At 42.9% G+C, this 20,398-nt stretch overlaps 1 long non-coding RNA gene across 3 annotated transcripts in view; it reads right to left on the bottom strand.

The window, feature by feature from the left end:
• Positions 1–461: 461 nt before the first annotated feature.
• The window catches only part of LOC132431322 (uncharacterized), a 30,960-nt gene continuing 11,023 nt past the window's right edge, over positions 462–20,398 (bottom strand). For 2 of the 3 annotated variants that reach the window (XR_011246626.1, XR_011246627.1), the window contains 5 exons: positions 9,437–9,541; positions 9,083–9,236; positions 7,962–8,001; positions 6,016–6,149; positions 462–2,392 (listed from right to left, as the gene is read on the bottom strand). This is a non-coding gene — a long non-coding RNA (uncharacterized lncRNA). The remainder of the gene's footprint in view (positions 2,393–6,015; positions 6,150–7,961; positions 8,002–9,082; positions 9,237–9,436; positions 9,542–20,398) is intronic. The other variant, XR_009520704.2, reaches the window with a different exon arrangement.

Genomic DNA, 20,398 nt, shown 5'->3' with positions numbered 1-20,398 from the left:
AAAGTGAATCAGTTATACATATACATATGTTCCCATATGTCTTCCCTCTTGCGTCTCCCTCCCTCCCACCCTCCCTATCCCACCCCAAGCATAGTTCTTACTCCCGAGAACCTTACTATCTAGCGCCCCCTGACGGGGGTGGTCAGGGATAACTGGGGAGGGTCAACGTGAAACTAACCAGGCCACATCCCTGAAGCGTCCACAGACAAGCCTCCTCGTCCACGATGCAGGCCGCTGTCCAGGTTGTAAATCGAGTGGACGGGCTCTGCACCCATTTTGCACTCTCAGCTCAGACAATGTGTTACTATTATTTTTAATTTTTATTGGAGTATTGTTGATTTACAATGTTGTGTTAATTTCAGGTGTACAGCAAAGTGAATCTGTTATACATACCTCCACTCTTTTTTTTTTTTTTTGTGGTACGCGGGCCTCTCACTGTTGTGGCCTCTCCCGCTGTGGAGCACAGGCTCCGGACGCGCAGGCTCAGCGGCCATGGCTCACGGGCCCAGCCGCTCCGCGGCATGTGGCATCTTCCCGGACCGGGGCACGAACCCGTGTCCCCTGCATCGGCAGGCAGACTCTCAACCACTGCGCCACCAGGGAAGCCCCCTCCACTCTTTTTTAAGATTCTTTTCCCATATAGGCCGTTACAGAGTATTGAGTAGAGTTCCCTGTGTTATACAATAGGTTCTTATTAGTTACCTATTTTATACACAGTAGTGTGTATATGTCAATCCCAATCTCCCAATGTATCCGTCTCCCCCTTACCCCCTGGTAATCATGCCTTGAGGGCCATGAGGCAAATCTCTAGGTGCCTTCACATAAGAAATTTACTCTACCCTATAAGATCTAAAACAGTCAAGGAAGAAACGTGGATTTCACATTCACAACCATTTTTTCCTTTCAAAAACATGCATCCGTAACTGTGTCCCTGCCTTCAGCAGAGTTCAACTTTACATCTGCGAGTGAGTTACACACGGGGAGTGGAGGCTCAGACAGAAGTTATTTCTCAGCGACAGACCGGTAGGAGGGCCGACGTGGAAACCTGGTGCTTGCCTCCGAAAGCAGCGTCTTAGCAAAGGTCAGATGCTTTATGTATTAAATCACTCACTGGACGACTTGTCAGTTAAGCACACGCCGGATGCTAGGAGAGAGAAGAGGCAGTAGCCCTGCCTTCAGGGAACTCATTGGACTAAAGCATTGAACGTCAGGTGTTTTCTGGTGAACCAGGCAAATACCTTCTGGAGGGAAACTTCAATCCCCACCTGCCTCACCGGGGTGGGGGTGGGGATCCTCTAGGCTCCGCTTAAATGCTTGCGATCAGAACACCCCAGGGTGGCGACAGGTTCCTCCCTACATCGGAGTGGGAGAGAAAAGCCCTCTTTGTCTCCACCTTTCTCTGTCTTCACACCTCCCACAGGTCACCCGAGAACTCACCTCCGATCCAGGCGGGACCTTCTACCCTTGCGTCTGAGAAGAGACAGCACTGCCTCCTGGTGGCCAACTCGAGGCTCTACAGAGTGGCAAGCCGGCCAGGGCCACCTTCTCTGGATCGATTCGGAGAGGGAAAGGGGACAGGCTTCCCCCTGTTCTTCAGCAAAAAGGTGAGCATAACTGAGACCGAGTGTGGCTCTGGCGGCCAGCATCCTTGCCATGACCCTCACCTGCACCGGTGATGCTGCAGCGCCCTCCTCCCACTCAGGGTTCATGCCTTCCAGCCCTCTTTCCCCCACGTAGGAAGCTTCTCCCAATGAGGACCTAGGAGCTGTCGCTTCTGGTTGCTATTGAAGCCATAACCCATGCGGTTCACACCAGGAGAACTCTGTCACAGGGATTTTTTAAAAAACATTGTACAAACAGGAGGAAAACAGGAGTCTTTATTTGTTACAATATTGCTTCTGTTTTATGGGGTTTTTTTTTTTGGCTCTAAGGCTTGTGGGATCGTAGCTCCCCAAGCAGGGATTGAACCTGCACCCCATGCATTGGAAGGCGGAGTCTTAACCACTGGACCACCAGGGAAGTCCCTCTGCCTTACCCGTTTGAATGGTGCAAAACCCAGATGAGTCTTGGAGGAGGACTGTGGGTTATCGCACACTTAATCAGGGGCTCATGTCCATCATAACTGTAGTTCCACATGTGGTATCTTTACCGAAGCAAATCAACATTGCTCTACCACCGAGTATAGGGCTGTTGACCTGGCATATATTGGTAATTTTCCCCATTTCTGTCAGTAAAGATGATCAGAAACAACTCAATCTCTTGTGGCAGGAGCATCAGCACTCCTACATCATCCATCTCTCCTGCTTTGGTCCTAAGACAGACCAGAGGGAATTGAATGTCTTAACATCACATCAGGTACCACATCACGTTGATGACGTTTTGCTCACTGGAGCTGATGAGAGGAAGTAGCAAGGGTGAGAGGGTAAGCGATAAGCCCCACAAGAGTTTGGAGACCTAAACTCTTTCACTTTCACTCTAAAGTGAAAATATACTGTGACACTTTGTAGCACCCATTTCAAAGAAATAGACATAACTGTTGATGGACTTTTTGCTTTCTGAAGGCTACATATAGGATATGTAAGCATGATCTTGCAACATGATTATTGGGTAACGCTTAAGATGGCCAGTTTGCAGGGGGGAGCGGGTGGAAAGAGTAAAGAACAAGAAGGTCTACTGCTTAGACTTCCGTATCATGTCCAGGAAGTAGTTCAAGCTGTCTTGTCACTTATGCTGTGTGTCAAGATATGCTACGGTATTTCCTGTGTGTGAAGCAGATAATATATTTTAACAGCAACTGAAAAATCCCAAAGAAAGAATCACTGCATGGTCCCTTGGGTTTGGGAATGAAGCCATGCCGTCTTCTGCCAGTAACTAGCCTCAAGTTGGTAAGCAGTTCCTGGCCTCCTATTGACCCTGGTGGAAACTTAGTGCTTGACCCCCAAGTGATTGCCCATCATCACTGTTTTTTTTCCAAATCCACCATCCCTGTGTGGAGCTGTAATACATTTGGTTATCTATGTGTGTATTATGCAAATCCATCTGCAAACCAGACCTACCCTTTTTGTTAACTTTTCATAGGGAACCCTCATGAGGCCACAGGTGTGTGTTGAGGGCAAAGCAGTAGACGCAGAAATAGGCACAGTTTCCAGGTGAGTAAATGACCCAGCTACCTGTGCGATTAACTTGTGCCTGTTCTGATATATACCATTTCCAAGGGATAATTTAATATTACTGTTAATATCCAACCTTATGATTTGGAATATCAGGAAAAAACATTCAGTTGATGGTGGGCAGCTCGGGGTGGCTAACATTTTATCTTTCAGGTATTGACATCACTCAATCTATACGGCAGCTCATGGAACTTTGTTGTCCCCGGCATTGAGAACACATTTATTTTACTTGAATGCCAAACAGGTGAGTGAAGCTTTGGAGGGGACAGAAAGAATGAACAGTACTGGACACTTTCATTATACCATCCAAACCCACCCTCTGCCTTTCTTCCATCTGCCTCTACCCTGGGAGGCTGAACTGGCTGGACTTCGTCCATGGTTCCCTTTGCCATCTGGCTTCTGGTTGTTTCGCATAAATGGGAAGCATTGGTGGAGACTGGACTGGAGAACAGAGTGAGATCAGGGTACTTACTTCCTGGTTTCCTCTGTGATGGGTCGTTATATGTTGAAGTAAGTTTCTCTACCAAGACCACAGCCCCTGTCAGGAAACCCTCTGCTACAACAACAGCTACTATCTCTGGGTTCTGGTCAACTTTTCCTCTCCTTAACCTTCAGTCCTGAGGGTAGTAATGGCTCCTCCATCTTGCTAGTTTAGAGCATTTCAACCATCGCTCTTGGTTTCCTGTAACCCTGCTTACATATTTATGAGCAGCCTCTTCATTAAACCTTCCTCAATTACCCACTTGAGTACGGCATCTGCTTCCTGCTAGAGTGTGAGTGATACACATTCAGATCAGATTCTCAGAGCAAAACTCCAAGTAATTAGAAATCAGCAACAAGCACAGACTTAAATGGACTCAAATTACTCAAGATAATAAGTTATTCACGTAGGAAACTAAGACATATTTAGAATTGAATACCAAAAAGTGTACTACATCATAGTCATCTATAGTAGGACCAAGAAAAAGGGAAATATGTGCATTAATAAAAGAAAAAGATTAAAAGTAAATGTCTGAAGAACTTAAAAGCTTAGAATAAGCTTTTAAAAATAGGGCAGACATAATAGGTAGGAAATCAATAAAATGGAAAAAGAAAAAAGCAAATGAGCTTCAACAAAAGAAAAATTTGCTTTTTAAAAACCTCTAAGAAGAAAGATCAAGACGAGAGAAGAAAAGGAACAAAACATTTCTTACTAGTTATCAAGACTTACAAAACTGTAGTAATGAAAACACTATGATATCAATGCCAACATATATAATAGAAAAGAATGCCTATTAATTATAGAACATTGATAAATGACATTGCAAATCAGAGAAGAAAAGCTAAGCTATTCAATAAATAGAGCTGGGAAAATTGTTTACGCATACATTAAAAAAATCCGATACCTACCTCACACCACAAAAAGAAAACAATTTTAATGAATTAACTATCAATATATAAAAATCAGACCCCCAAATCTTACCAAAAAATAAAGACAGTGCCTTGGGGAAAAGAAGCAATTATTAAACAAGTGACAAAAATCACAATCAATGAAGAAAAAGATGGATAAGTTTAAATTTATACATGTAAAGCATGACTAATATATATAATGTTTACAGAACTGTACATGTATTATATAATCGTCATAAAAAGGTATTTATTCACCCAGGAAAGTAAGCCACTACCAAACTGCTGTAGCTACGACAGCAAAGCTGACGTGATCTCTGCCCCGGACCGTACGTTGGCAGATAAGCAGACAGGTTGAACAACGCTGCACTTAATAACACAATGAAAATATTACTTTTACTATCATCCACACCATCATAAAGGAGCTTCTTTCCAGACAAGTTATTAATCAATGTATCAATGTAGTTGTGGTGAGATATGGTAGACCGGGGGGTGACCGATTCTCCTAAGGCATTTATTTACCCTGTTTGTTTAGTCATTCAGTAGTATTTATTGACTGACCCTTGAATGCCACTGTAATAAGCCCTGGGATAAAAGATGAATACGAAATAATTTCTCCTCCAAGCAGAAAATCCCTGAGCTCACCGCTGGGTAGAAGCAGACGCATAAACTGGAAGGTCCAGTATCTTGTGATGGGCATTATGGTGGGGGATCTTATGGTGCTATGGGGGCATATTGAAGCGCCTACCCCAGACTCTGGGGAAAGGGGTAGGTGGGTTTACGGTGGTACTTCAAAGCCCAACAGTGAAGGCAAGGAAAATATTTTAATTCAGATAACTGGGTGAATCATAACTCAGAATTCTAAATGCATACATTGCTATAAAATGATAATCATGTGTTAAAGGCTGTCATTCCAATTTTGAGCCAAGAAAGTTCAGAGGTTCAGAACAAAACAGGTATTTCAGAGACCTCAACAACAAACGTTGCTACAGCAGGAGTTTTCTGAGGTAAGGATAGTGCAGCAGCAGAGTAACTATTGTTTCTTGGAAAAGCATAAACTAAGAGGCAACAATCTTGGGTCTCTGTCCTGATTTTGCTGCACACTCACTTTCTAAAGCCTAGAGTAAGCCAGTTATCCTCCAGAGTTTGGGAATAACATCACAAACGTAATGTGTTTATTATGAGAATTAGAGCGTAAAGGTTAAAGTGCTTAATAAAGCAGTACACGAATATCATTATTAAGGCTCCAGACTTTACACATGAGCAGCCACTTCCTGAGCCTTTGGAGAGCTCTCTCCGTTCTTCTACAAGAGGAGCAGGCTTTGATTTGCTGCCTGGCATCCAGGAGGAGCCTCCTGTGCCCTAGGAAGCTCCCTTGGCCATCCTGCACATCCCCAAGCCTCCAGAAGGGCCCGGCCACGTACTTGGTCCAGGTACCGCGCACATCGGGAGGGCTTACCTGCCTTGGTGCTGCTAACCATGCACCCAGTGAAGGTCCCGTGAGAAGGATGTGGTGTGGATTCACTCCAAGCCTGGGAATCCTCAGAATTCCAAACCTTCCTCTCAGCCCACACGTGGCTGATGAAGAGTTGCCTAAAAAGATGCACAACATGAGAGTTCTGAGTTAAGTTTTATTTGGGGCAAAATGAGGACTATAGCCTGGGAGACAGCCTCTCAGAGAGCTCTGAGAAACTGTCCCCAAGAGGCAGGGGGAGGTCAGTATAGATGTGATTTTAGTGAAGGGGGAACATGCAGTCAAACATGCATTTTGAGGGCCTCCCTGGTGGCATAGTGGTTGAGAGTCCGCCTGCCGATGCAGGGGACACGGGTTCGTGCCCTGGTCCGGGAAGATCCCACATGCCGCGGAGCGGCTGGGCCCGTGAGCCATGGCCGCTGAGCCTGAGTGTCCGGAGCCTGTGCTCCACACCGGGAGAGGCCACAGCAGTGAGAGGCCCACGTACCGCAAAAAATAAATGAAAAAAAAAAAACCCATGCATTTTGGCAGAAGGTGGCTGCTCGTCACGAGGAGATGTCTCCATTAATGATTTTAGTGCTTTTCTGGATACGAGGCGATGCAAGAATTGGGCTCATAAAATCTTCTCCTGAGAATATCCAACTATCTGAAGGCCTGTTCTGCCGGGTTTTCCCAGAGCACAGAGGGCCTCCTTCCTGCTCTCCACCCTGAGCTCCTTTCAGCGGGTGTGGAAGGTCAGCGCTGCAGCAGTTCATGATTTAATCCTCATAGAGGCAGATGGCAAGGGCCAATCTGTAGTTGGCAGACGTTTAAAAGACAGGTGGGTGCCACATCCCACATACACTGAGTAAAGAAAAATGCGGCAGGGATGAAAGTACCCATGGTCTCTGCTAGGAAGGGCTTGTCTCTTACTGGAATTCAGTTCAGTGGGGGTTCCCAGTTCTGGGTTGCCTTTAAACATGCATATGATTTTGTCACTTCTCTGAACTATTCTGATTTGTAAGGTGGGACCTCCTGCAACTCAGTACATCCCAGCTGCTGAAGTGTCCATTTGAAGCTGTGTTCGTGTCTGGGGTGTGGATGTGAATAAATCACCCTTGCGGTCAGAAAGAAATAAGCGCCAATTTAAATAGTTCTCTGGGTAAATTTTGATTTCATCGGTTTTACACACACTGAAAATAAATGGTCTTTGCTACCGCCCATGTTTCCACATGAAGTGATGCAGACCGTGTACTGCCCGAAGCTTTCAAGCCTAGGAGACAAGTGGAGGTTGAAACGCAACCTCAGCTTTTTTCTCCCAGTTTATCCTCTCAAAGGAAAATCTGTTCTTAATTCATCCATGGCTCCGTGTGCGAAGGCGAGCAGCGACCCCAGCATCGTTGCTCTGTCTACAGATCGATAAACTCGTCCCCCACATCTGGGTCCCCCACATTATGGCTACTTGCAAGAATATTGCCTAAATTATCTAGAATAACTTGTCATATTCCAAGGCCAGTGTTGAAAAGAAAAAAATTGACAAAGATACAGAGAAGACCCCAGGTACTAATGGAGGAGTCGCTGACCTCTTTAGGAAGTTTCATGCAATGTAGCAGAAGCAACCTTTCCAAACAAGTTTCTTTTTCAATTTGAACTTTTTGACAACTTCTTTGCAATCTCATTCCTCTGAATGTGAGTTTTGCCCTATTTATTATTCTTTGGCGCATACATCCACATAACTATGAAATAAAACTTGATCCAAAATCTTCACTTAAATAAGATAAAAATGAACTTATTTAACAACAACAAAAAAACCAGACTCACTGACATAGAAAATAAACTTATGGTTACCCGGGGTGATGTGGGGGGAGGGGGAGGGGGAAGGCTAGATTGGGAGTTTGGGATTGACATGTACACACGGCTATGTTTAAAAACGATAACCAACAAGGACCTACCGTATAGCACAGGGAGCTCTGCTAAATACTTTGTAATAACCTAAATGGGAAAAGAATTTGAAAAAGAATAAATACATGTATAACTGAAGCACTTTGCTGTACAGTTGAAATTAACACAACGTTGTTAATCAACTGGACTCCAATATAAAATAAAAATTAAAAGAAAAACAAAAGAACACAAAATCATCACTTCAGTTCGTTTATGTGTCTGTGCACAAACACATTATATGAAAGCCTGTCATTCGTTTTCTTTAACTGGTTCCATCAAAAAATATTGAATGAGTTCTCATAATCTGTATTCACTGTTGCCTCCCCAGGGCCTAAATAATTACCTGGCACAAAGTCCCTGTGCCTACTTTCTAGTGAAGAGACATCTACGAAGGATACGGAAAAATAAATAAACCCCATTTCTAGAAGTGATAAATATGGTAATGTTATAGTTTCGTATTTCAACCAGAACACTCTTGAGAGTAATTACTGATTACACGAGGAAAGCAAGTGTCCCCAGGGATGGCCGGGGTGTAAATAAGACATAAGGAACTTAGGGGAAAGTTCTGTGAAAAAAAGGACATTGGGGTTATGGCTTGACTTGAGAGGGAGTCAGATGGAGTCTGAGTGGGTGGGGAGCAGACGTTAACAGGGGCTAAGGGAAGCCCCGTGGAGGGGTGGCATTCAATCCTAATCAGAATGATGACAGTGAGTCACTAACCAAAGCCTGGAGGAAGAGCAAGTTCGGGCAGGGCCATGGCAAGTGCAAAGGGTCTGAGGAGGAAACAAACCTGGTATGTTCAAGACAGAGACGGAGACAATGGACTGCCACCAAGTGAAGGAGGCTGGAGGTGATGGGAGGTGGATAGAGTCAGAGAATCGAGCTCTGCCGTCCTTACGGGCCCTGCTGGGAGCTGGCAACTCCACACAAAGGGTGACTCGGCGAAGATCCAAATGAGAGAGCTAAGTTCTCATCTAATTAGGGGGAAATCTTCATGAGAGTCACGTGCTAAGGTGATGCTCTTAAAGCAGTCTGAACTCAGCAGTCAGCTAACTTGCTATCTCAAGAAGTGTCAAGGTGAGGTTTTCCCCCTACTAAAGTGAATTATTTTACAATGAGAATAATGCCTTACCTTTGCAAAAGTTTTCTCGCGGTGTTATACGGAACTACATTTTTATCTTCTGTGTGTAAAGCGTTCTGGAAGATGATAAGGCTTTGGAAGGCTTTGGAAGGGTTGTCTGGGTTTCCAGGTCCAGTCCGAGTTCAGCACAGAGTGCTGTGAATGCCTGGCGGGGAGAGGTAGTTACAAGGAAGAGGAATCAGGACAGGCGGACATTTCATAGGCCAGAAAGCATTTTGCCTGTTAGTAGAAAGGCCCGCATGAAGTTAAAAAAATCAATTGCAAAACACAATAGAGGAGGCGAACCTTGACAACAGAATCAACTGAAACCGCCCCCATTCTGGCGGTAAGTTCAGGATGTGATACCTTTCCTTAGATGTCAACGCTGCCTCAGAGGGCAGTCCTTCACTCGGACTCCAGTGAAAGGCCAAGCAGCCAGGTATCTTTTTCTGTGGTTGCAATATCTTCTCTCTAAGGCCCAAAAGGAATTTTTATCATTTTATATTTCTCACTAACAAGTAAATATAACAATTTCCCTCCAGAGAAATCCTCATGGATTTGGCCCGTAGATACTAGCTAGGGCTTAATTCAATCACAACAATCCTTAGAGAATTGTGCAGGCCAACTGAAAAGCAAAGATACTGCATTTATATGCGTAACATCTATCAAACCTATAGCTCTTAAGATATTAAAAGCTCTATCCTTAGTAATACAGTCTCAGATGGATTTCAAATAAACATTAAAGATATATGTAGACAAACTTCCAGTTATAAGAGTAACAAGTCCTGGGGATCTAATGTACAGCACAGTGATTATAGTTAATATTGTAGCATATATTGAAAATTTCTAAGCGAGTAGACGGTAACTGTTTTCAACACAAAAAAGAAATGGTAATTATGTGACGGGATGGAAGTGTTAGCTAATGCTATGCTGGTAATCATTCTGCAATATGTAAATGTACCAAATCAACCCGCTATACACCTTAAACTTACCCAATGTTATGTGTCAATTATGTCTCAATAAAGCTGCGGGCAAACCTAGGGGCAAGATGGGAATAAAGAGGCAGGCCTACTAGAGAACGGATTTGAGGATACGGAGAGGGGGAAGGGTAAGCTGGGACAAAGTGAGACAGTGGCATGGACATATATACACTACCAAACGTAAAATAGCTAGCTAGTGGGAAGCAGCCGCATAGCACAGGGAGATCAGCTCGGTGCTTTGTGACCACCTAGAGGGGCGGGATAGGGAGGGTGGGAGGGAGGGAGACGCAAGAGGGAAGAGATATGGGGATATAAGTATATGTATAACTGATTCACTTTGTTATAAAGCAGAAACTAACCCACCATTGTAAAGCAATTATACTCCAATAAAGATGTTTTTTTTAAAAAAAAAAGCTGTGGGCAAATAATTTAAAATACAGAAATGATTTAAATATATATGTAGAAAAGAAAGCCTACAAGAAGTTATAAACAAAGAATATTTGAGTAGGTGCTGATTATTTTTAAAATGGATAATAAACAATGCCTATTCCAAGGCAACGATTAAGCATTAAAAATGGTAGCTTAGGTGGAAAGCATGTCTTTTCTAAAAATGGCCGAAAAAGTATCTCCTGTTTGAAATGCTCTTGTAAAAGAGGTAGAACCTGTTTCTGCTCCCCTTGAACCTGGGCAGGCTCGAGGCTCACCCGGAACCAGCAGACTCACTCAGAACCGAAGGCTGGCATGGAAGCTTCCGGGTGATTTTTTCTGCAGTGATGGATAACTGGGCCTGGAGGTGTTGTCCTCACTCCCCACAGAGAAATGAAATAACTTTCCCAAGGACACACAATTTTATTAAATGCCAGGTTAGAAACCAGATCTCTTGATACTTAAGTCAACGTTATTTCCACTACGGCCTCCCCTGCCACAAAAACCCTTTGCAACTGATTCCTCCGATGTTTACCACTGAATTAACTGGATGTTAAGTTGTTACCTGAGCGTTTGAGCAATACATTCTCTTGCCATACTTTGTTGGCCGTATGTAAATTTTATGCAATGATAATCCATTATAAATAGGGGGGATTAAAAAAATACATCATTGCCTTAGTTCTTCCATACATTTTTCCCCAAAAGAGACCCATGTCCGTCATTCACAATAAAGCTCCGTTTTGCCTTTATCATAGTTCCAGTGAGTTGCTATTAATTTTTAAAAAGCAAGACATTAACCTCTCATCTTTTGAAATGAAAGAAATGGGAAGGAACTTCAAGATTGAAAATGACCTCGATGGAATACATTAAACAGAATATGAAACGGCCAGACTTTAACAAATGTAATTTAGAGAAAACTGCTGATCAAAACATATCATTTCTCCTATTGATTTCTTCCTTTCTTGATGCTCTGTTTAGGCAAAGGAAGGAAAACTGGAACAGGAGAAGCAGAGATTTCAAAGAAGGGCTAGCTTGAGGCAGAGGTGAGCTACAGTGTGTTATGACAGGTGAATGTCAACAGAGAAAAAGGAGAAAAATAGCCAAAAACTAAGAAGGAAAAGCAACAGACCCGGAACGAGAGATGAGAAATGTCAACTCTATGCTTTGTTTTCTTATTTACAGTAATTACAGACATATATACGTATACACATATATACGTGCATATACACAGTCTATACACACACACAGACTGAAGTTTCCTTTATGTTTTTTCATTTTTACTGATTTTAATTTCACATACATGTACTGTATTTTATATATAGAAACCTGGAGTGAGTATTGCTTGTTTGTATCAACTGTATTTTTTTAAAAACTTCCTTGATTTTATTTTTTTTAATTTTATTGGAGTATAGTTGATTTACAATGTTCTGTTAGTTTCAGATGTACAGCAAAGTGATTCAGTTATACATATACATATATTCATTCTTTTTCAGATTATTTTCTCATATAGGTTTTTACAGAGTATTGAGTAGAGTTCCCTGTGCTATACAATAGGTCCTTGTTGGTTATCTATCTTATAATATAGTAGAGTGTGTATGTTAATCCCAAGCTCCTGATTTATCCCTCCCCCCCAGGTTTCCCCTTTGGTACCCATAAGTTTGTTTTTGATATCTGTGAGTCTGTTTCCGTTTTGTAAATAAGTTCATTTGTATCATTTTTTAAATTAGATTCTACATATAAGTGATATCATATATTTGTCTTTCTCTGTCTGACTTACTTCACTTAGTATGATGATTTTTAGGTCCATCCATGTTGCTGCAAATGGCATTATTTCATTCTTTTTTATGGCTGAGTAATATTCCATTGTATATACGTACCACATCTTCTCTATCCATTCATCTGTCAATGGACATTAAGTTGTGTCCGTGTCCTTGCTATTGTAAATGGTGCTGCAGTGAACATTGGGGTGCATGTATCTTTTTGAATTATGGTTTTCTCCTGATATATGCCCAGGAGTGGGGAAGTTTCCTCTAAATCCCTTCATTCAATGAATGAGGACACTGGGCCTGCAGGTGATTTGAGTCAGCGGCCCCCAATCACACTGCTATTCAGTGGCAGCCAGAGAAGATCCCATTCTCAGACAGGTGTGCTCTTGGCTTCACCGTGGTCTGGCCAAGTGTGTTATCTGTTCCTAGAAAATGCTCCAGCCCTGCTTCCTCCACTGGCAAGGGTCTGTGGGCGCCCTGGGCACGGGACTCCATCCCTGAGGGGAGGCTGTATGTGCCTCAAGCCCGTTGTTCTTCCCTCATCGGTGAGGGTCCGTCTGTGTGTTTCTTCTTCTGCACCAGGGCTACCACACTGTCCAGCATGGTAGGAGCATGGTAAGCATTTGCTTAATGGGCTAATAAAAGTAAACAGCTCTTTCCTCTATATTAGTGTTTGGCTGAATGTCTGACACCAAGGGATGGTGGAGGAATAGAGTTATGACCAAGACAGAGTTGCCCATAAATGTCATCTTCTGCCTCTGGCCTTACAGTTTTTCCAGCTCAGAGCCTTTCCATGTGCATCCTGAGGGGAAGACTGAAATTCAGCGATAATGGAAATAAGAATATTACTTCGGAAAAGACAAAATCTCTAATTCAGAAAGATACAAGCGGGGGGACCTTGAAGATGGCGGAAGAGTAAGACGCGGAGATCACCTTCCTCCCCACGGATACACCAGAAATACATCTACACGTGGAACAACTCCTACAGAACACCTACTGAACGCTGGCAGAAGACCTCAGACCTCCCAAAAGGCAAGAAACTCCCCACGTACCTGGGTAGGGCAAAAGAAAAAACAGAGACAAAAGAATAGGGACGGCACCTGCACCAATGGGAGGGAGCTGTTTAGGAGGAAAAGTTTCCACACACTAGGAAGCCCCTTCGCGGGCGGAGACTGCGGGTGGCAGAGGGGGGAACTTCGAAGCCGCGGAGGAGTGCACAGCAACGGGTGCGGAGGGCAAAGCGGGGAGATTCCCGCACAGAGGATCGGTGCCGACCAGCACTCACCAGCCCGAGAGGCTTGTCTGCTCACCCGCCGGGGCGGGCGGGGCTGCGAGCTGAGGCTCTGAGGCTCGGGTTTCGGTTTCGGACGGAGCGCAGGGAGAGGACTGGGGTTGGCGGCGTGAACACAGCCTGCAGGGAGTTAGTGCACCACGGCTAGCCGGGAGGGAGTCCGGGGAAAAGTCTGCACCTGCCGAAGAGGCAAGAGACTTTTTCTTACCTCTTTGTTTCCTGGTGCGCAAGGAGAAGGGATTACGAGCGCTGCTTAAAGGAGCTCCAGAGACGGGCGCGAGCCGCGGCTAAAAGCACGGACCCCAGAGACGGGTGGGAGACGCTAAGGCGGCTGCTGCTGCCGCCACCAAGGGGCCTGTGTGCGAGCACAGGTCACTCTCCACACCCCTCTTCCGCGGAGCCTGTGCAGCCCGCCACTGCCAGGGTCCCGGGATCCAGGGACAACTTCCCCGGGAGAACGCACGGCGCCTCAGGCTGCTGCAACGTCACGCCGGCCTCTGCCGCCGCAGGCCCGCCCCGCACTCCGTGCCCCTCCCTCCCCGCCCCGAACGCCATGCCCCTCCCTCCCCGCCAGCCTGAGTGCGCCAGAGCCCCCGAATCAGCGGCTCCTTTAACCCCGTCCTGTCTGAGCAAAAAACAGACGCCCTCCAGCGACCTACACGCAGAGGCGGGGCCAAATCCAAAGCTGAGCCCCTGGGAGCTGCGAGAACAAAGAAGAGAAAAGGAAATCTCTCCCAGCAGCCTCAGGAGCAGCGGATTAAAGCTCCACAATCAACTTGATATACCCTGCATCTGTGGGATACCTGAATAGACGACGAACCATCCCAAATTAAGGAAGTGGACTTTAGGAGCAAGATCTGTGATTTTCTTCCCTATTCCTCTTTTTGTGAATGTGTATGTGTATGCTTCTGTGTGAGATCTTGTCTGTAGTCTTGTTTCCACCATTTGTCCTAGGGTTCTATCTGTCCATAGTTTTTTTTAAAAATTTTTTTTCGTAATAATCAATTTTAATTTTAATAACGTTATTATACTTTACCTTCGTTCTTTCTCTTTCTTTCCTTCCTTCCTTCCCTCCTTTAGACAATGAATCATCCCAAATTGAGGAGGTGGTCTCTGACAGCAAGATTTATGATTTTTCCCCCTTTACCTCTTTTAGTGAGGGTGTATGTGTATGCTTCTGTGTAAGATTTTGTCTGTATAGCTTTGCTTCCAACATTTGTCCTAAGGTTCTATCCGTCCCTTCTTTTTTTCTAAATAAGAATTTTTTAATTCAATAACTTTATTATACTTTATTTTATTCTTACTGTATCTTCTTTCTTTGTCTTTTTTCCTTCTTTCCCTCCTTCCTTCCTTCCTCCCTCCCTCCCACCCTGCCTCCTTTCTTTCCTTCTTGCCTTCTTTCCTTCTTTGCTTCTTTCTTTCTTTCTTTCTTCCTTCCTTCCTTCCTTCCCTCCTTTCCTTCTTTCTTTCCTCATACTTCTACTAATTCCCTCTACTTTTTCTCCCTTTTATTCTGAGCCGTGTGGATGAAAGGCTCTTGGTGCTCCAGCCAGGAGTCAGGGCTCTGCCTCTGAGGTAGGAGAGCCAACTTCAGGACACTGGTCAACAAGAGACCTCCCAGCTCCACATAATATCAAACGGCGAAAATCTCCCAGAGATCTCCATCTTAACACCAGCACCCAGCTTCACTCAACGACCAGCAAGCCACAGTGCTGGACAACCTATGCCAAACAACTAGCAAAACAGGAACACAACCCCACCCATTAGCAGAGAGGCTGCCTAAAATCATAATAAGGCCACAGACACTCCAAAACACACCACCAGACGTGGACCTGCCCACTAGAGAGACAAGATCCAGCCTCATCCACCACAACACAGGCACTAGTCCCCTCCACCAGGAAGCCTACACAACCTACTGAACCAACCTTAGCCACTGGAGACAGACATCAAAAACAGCGGGAACTACGAACCTGCAGTCTGCAAAAAGGAGACCCCAAACACAGTAAGATAAGCAAAATGAGAAGACAGAAAAACACACAGCAGATGAAGGAGCAAGATAAAAATGCACCAGACCTAACAAATGAAGAGGAAATAGGCAGTCTACCTGAAAAAGAATTCAGAATAATGATAGTAAAGATGATCCGAAATCTTGGAAATAGAATGGACAAAATGCAAGAAACAGTTAACAAGGACCTAGAAGAAATAAAGATGAAACAAGCAACGATGAACAACACAATAAATGAAATTAAAAGTACTCTAGATGGGATCAATAGCAGAATAACTGAGGCAGAAGAACGGATAAGTGACCTGGAAGATAAAATAGTGGAAATAACTACTGCAGAGCAGAATACAGAAAAAAGAATGAAAAGAACTGAGGAGAGTCTCAGGGACCTCTGGGACAACATTAAACGCACCAACATTCGAATTATAGGGGTTCCAGAAGAAGAAGAGAAAAAGAAAGGGACTGAGAAAATATTTGAAGAGATTATAGTTGAAAACTTCCCTAATATGGGAAAGGAAATAGTTAATCAAGTCCAGGAAGCACAGAGAGTCCCATACAGGATAAATACAAGGAGAAATACGCCAAGACACATATTAATCAAACTGTCAAAAATTAAATACAAAGAAAGCATATTAAAAGCAGCAAGGGAAAAACAACAAATAACACATAAGGGAATCCCCATAAGGTTAACAGCTGATCTCTCAGCAGAAACCCTACAAGCCAGAAGGGAGTGGCAGGACATACTGAAAGTGATGAAGGAGAAAAACCTGCAGCCAAGACTACTCTACCCAGCAAGGATCTCATTCACATTTGATGGAGAAATTAAAACCTTTACAGACAAGCAAAAGCTGAGAGAGTTCAGCACCACCAAACCAGCTTTACAACAAATGCTAAAGGATCTTCTCTAGGCAAGAAACACAAGAGAAGGAAAAGACCTATAATAACAAACCCAAAACAATTTAGAAAATGGGAATAGGAACATACATATCGATAATTACCTTAAATGTAAATGGACTAAATGCTCCCACCAAAAGACATAGATTAGCTGAATGGATACAAAAACAAGACCCTTATATATGCTGTCTACAAGAGACCCACTTCAGACCTAGAGACACATACAGACTGAAAGTAAGGGGATGGAAAAAGATATTCCATGCAAATGGAAACCAAAAGAAAGCTGGAGTAGCAATTCTCATATCAGACAAAATAGACTTTAAAATAAGGACTATTAAAAGAGACAAGGACACTACATCATGATCAAGGGATCGATCCAAGAAGAAGATATAACAATTGTAAATATTTATGCACCCAACATAGTAGCACCTCAATACATAAGGCAAATACTAACACCCATAAAAGCGGAAATCGACAGTAACACATTCATAGTAGGGGACTTTAACACCCCACTTTCACCAATGGACAGATCATCCAAAATGAAAATAAATAAGGAAACACAAGCTTTAAATGATACATTAAACAAGATGGACTTAATTGATATTTATAGGACACTCCATCCAAAAACAACAGAATACACATTTTTCTCAAGTGCTCATGGAACATTCTCCAGGATAGATCATATCTTGGGTCACAAATCAAGCCTTGGTAAATTTAAGAAAATTGAAATTGTATCAAGTATCTTTTCTGACCACAACGCCATGAGACTAGATATCAATTACAGGAAAAGATCTGTAAAAAATACAAACACATGGTGACTTCCCTGGTGGCGCAGTGGTTGAGAATCCGCCTGCCAATGCAGGGGATACGGGTTCGAGCCCTGGCCTGGGAGGATCCCACATGCTGTGGAGCAACTAACCCTGTGCGCCACAACTACTGAGCCTGTGCTCTGGAGTCCGTGCTCCGCAACAAGAGAAGCCACCAAAATGAGAAGCCCGTGCACTGCAAGGAAGAGTGGCCCCCACTCGCCACAACTAGTGAAAGCCCATGTGCAGCAACGAAGAACCAACACAGCCAAAAATAAATAAGATAAAAACTAATTTAAAAAAAAAAAATACAAACACATGGAGGCTAAACAACACACTACTTAATAATGAAGTGATCACTGAAGAAATCAAAGAGGAAATCAAAAAATACCTAGAAACAAATGACAATGGAGACACAACGACCCAAAACCTATGGGATGCAGCAAAAGCAGTTCTAAGGGGGAAGTTTATAGCAATACAAGCCCACCTTAAGAAGCAGGAAACATCTCGAATAAACAACCTAACCTTGCACCTCAAGCAATTAGAGAAAGAAGAACAAAAAAACCCCAAAGCTAGCAGAAGGAAAGAAATCATAAAAATCAGATCAGAAATAAATGAAAAAGAAATGAAGGAAACAATAGCAAAGATCAATAAAACTAAAAGCTGGTTCTTTGAGAAGATAAACAAAATAGATAAACCACTAGCCAGACTCATCAAGAAAAAAAGGGAGAAGACTCAAATCAATAGAATTAGAAATGAAAAAGGAGAGGTAACAACTGACACTACAGAAATAAAAAAGATCATGAGAGATTACTACAAGCAACTCTATGCCAATAAAATGGACAACCTGGAAGAAATGGACAAATTCTTAGAAATGCACAACCTGCCAAGACTGAATCAGGAAGAAATAGAAACTATGAACAGACCAATTACAAGCACTGAAATTGAAACTGTGATTAAAAATCTTCCAACAAACAAAAGCCCAGGACCAGATGGCTTCACAGGCGAATTCTATCAAACATTTAGAGAAGAGCTAACACCTATCCTTCTCAAACTCTTCAAAAATATAGCAGAGGGAGGAACACTCCCAAACTCCTTCTACGAGGCCACCATCACCTTGATACCAAAACCAGACAAGGATGTCACAAAGAAAGAAAACTACAGGCCAATATCACTGATGAACATAGATGCAAAAATCCTCAACAAAATACTAGCAAACAGAATCCAACAGCCCATTAAAAGGATCATACACCATGATCAAGTGGGGTTTATTCCAGGAATGCAAGGATTCTTCAATATACGCAAATCTATCAATGTGATAAACCATATTAACGAATTGAAGGAGAAAAACCATATGATCATCTCAATAGATGCAGAGAAAGCTTTTGACAAAATTCAACACCCATTTATGATAAAAACCCTGCAGAAAGTAGGCATAGAGGGAACTTTCCTCAACATAATAAAGGCCATATATGACAAGCCCACAGCAAACATCCTCCTCAATGGTGAAAAACTGAAAGCATTTCCACTAAGATCAGGAACAAGACAAGGTTGCCCACTCTCACCACTCTTATTCAACATAGTTTTGGAAGTTTTAGCCACAGCAATCAGAGAAGAAAAGGAAATAAAAGGAATCCAAATCGGAAAAGAAGAAGTAAAGCTGTCAGTGTTTGCAGATGACATGATCCTATACATAGAGAATCCTAAAGATGCTACCAGAAAACTACTAGAGCTAATCAATGAATTTGGTAAAGTGGCAGGATACAAAATTAATGCACAGAAATCTCTGGCATTCCTATATACGAATGATGAAAAATCTGAAAGTGAAATCAAGAAAACACTCCCATTTACCATTGCAACAAAAAGAATAAAATATCTAGGAATAAACCTACCGAAGGAGACAAAAGACCTGTATGCAGAAAATTATACGACACTGATGAAAGAAATTAAAGATGATACAAATAGATGGAGAGATATACCATGTTCTTGGATTGGAAGAATCAACATTGTGAAAATGACTCTACTACCCAAAGCAATCTACAGATTCAATGCAATCCCTATCAAACTACCACTGGCATTTTTCACAGAACTAGAACAAAAATTTTTGCAATTTGTATGGAAACACAAAAGACCCCGAATAGCCAAAGCAATCTTGAGAACAAAAAAAGGAACTGGAGGAATCAGGCTCCCTGACTTCAGACTATACTACAAAGCTACAGTTATCAAGACAGTCTGGTACTGGCACAAAAACAGAAAGATAGATCAATGGAACAGGATAGAAAGCCCAGAGATAAACCCACGCACATATGGACACCTTATCTTTGATAAAGGTGGCAGGAATGTACAGTGGAGAAAGGACAGCCTCTTCAATAAGTGGTGCTGGGAAAACTGGACAGGTACATGTAAAAGTATGAGCTTAGATCACTCCCTAACACCATACACAAAATAAGCTCAAAATGGATTAAAGACCTAAATGTAAGGCCAGAAACTATCAAACTCTTAGAGGAAAACATAGGCAGAACACTCTATGACATAAATCACAGCAAGATCCTTTCCGACCCACCTCCTAGAGTAATGGAAATAAAAACAAAAATAAACAAATGGGACCTAATGAAACTTCAAAGCTTTTGCACAGCAAAGGAAACCATAAACAAGACCAAAAGACAACCCTCAGAATGGGAGAAAATATTTGCAAATGAAGCAACCGACAAAGGATTAATCTCCAAAATTTACAAGCAGCTCATGCAGCTCAATATCAAAAAAACAAACAACCCAATCCAAAAATGGGCAGAAGACCTAAATAGACATTTCTCCAAAGAAGATATACAGACTGCTAACAAACACATGATAGAATGCTCAACATCATTAATCATTAGAGAAATGCAAATCAAAACTACAATGAGATATCATCTCACACCAGTCAGAATGGCCATCATCAAAAAATCTAGAAACAATAAATGCTGGAGAGGGTGTGGAGAAAAGGGAACACTCTTGCACTGCTGGTGGGAATGTGAATTGGTTCAGCCACTATGGAGAACAGTATGGAGGTTCCTTAAAAAACTACAAATAGAACTACCATATGACCCAGCAATCCCACTACTGGACAGATTCCCTGAGAAAACCAAAATTCAAAAAGAGTCATGTACCAAAATGTTCATTGCAG

The sequence above is a fragment of the Delphinus delphis genome, chromosome 9 (genome assembly GCF_949987515.2).
Source record: "Delphinus delphis chromosome 9, mDelDel1.2, whole genome shotgun sequence".
NCBI lineage: Eukaryota > Metazoa > Chordata > Mammalia > Artiodactyla > Delphinidae > Delphinus > Delphinus delphis.
The sequence above is the reverse complement of the archived record's forward strand: the minus strand, read 5'-3'. Positions and strand labels throughout refer to the sequence as shown.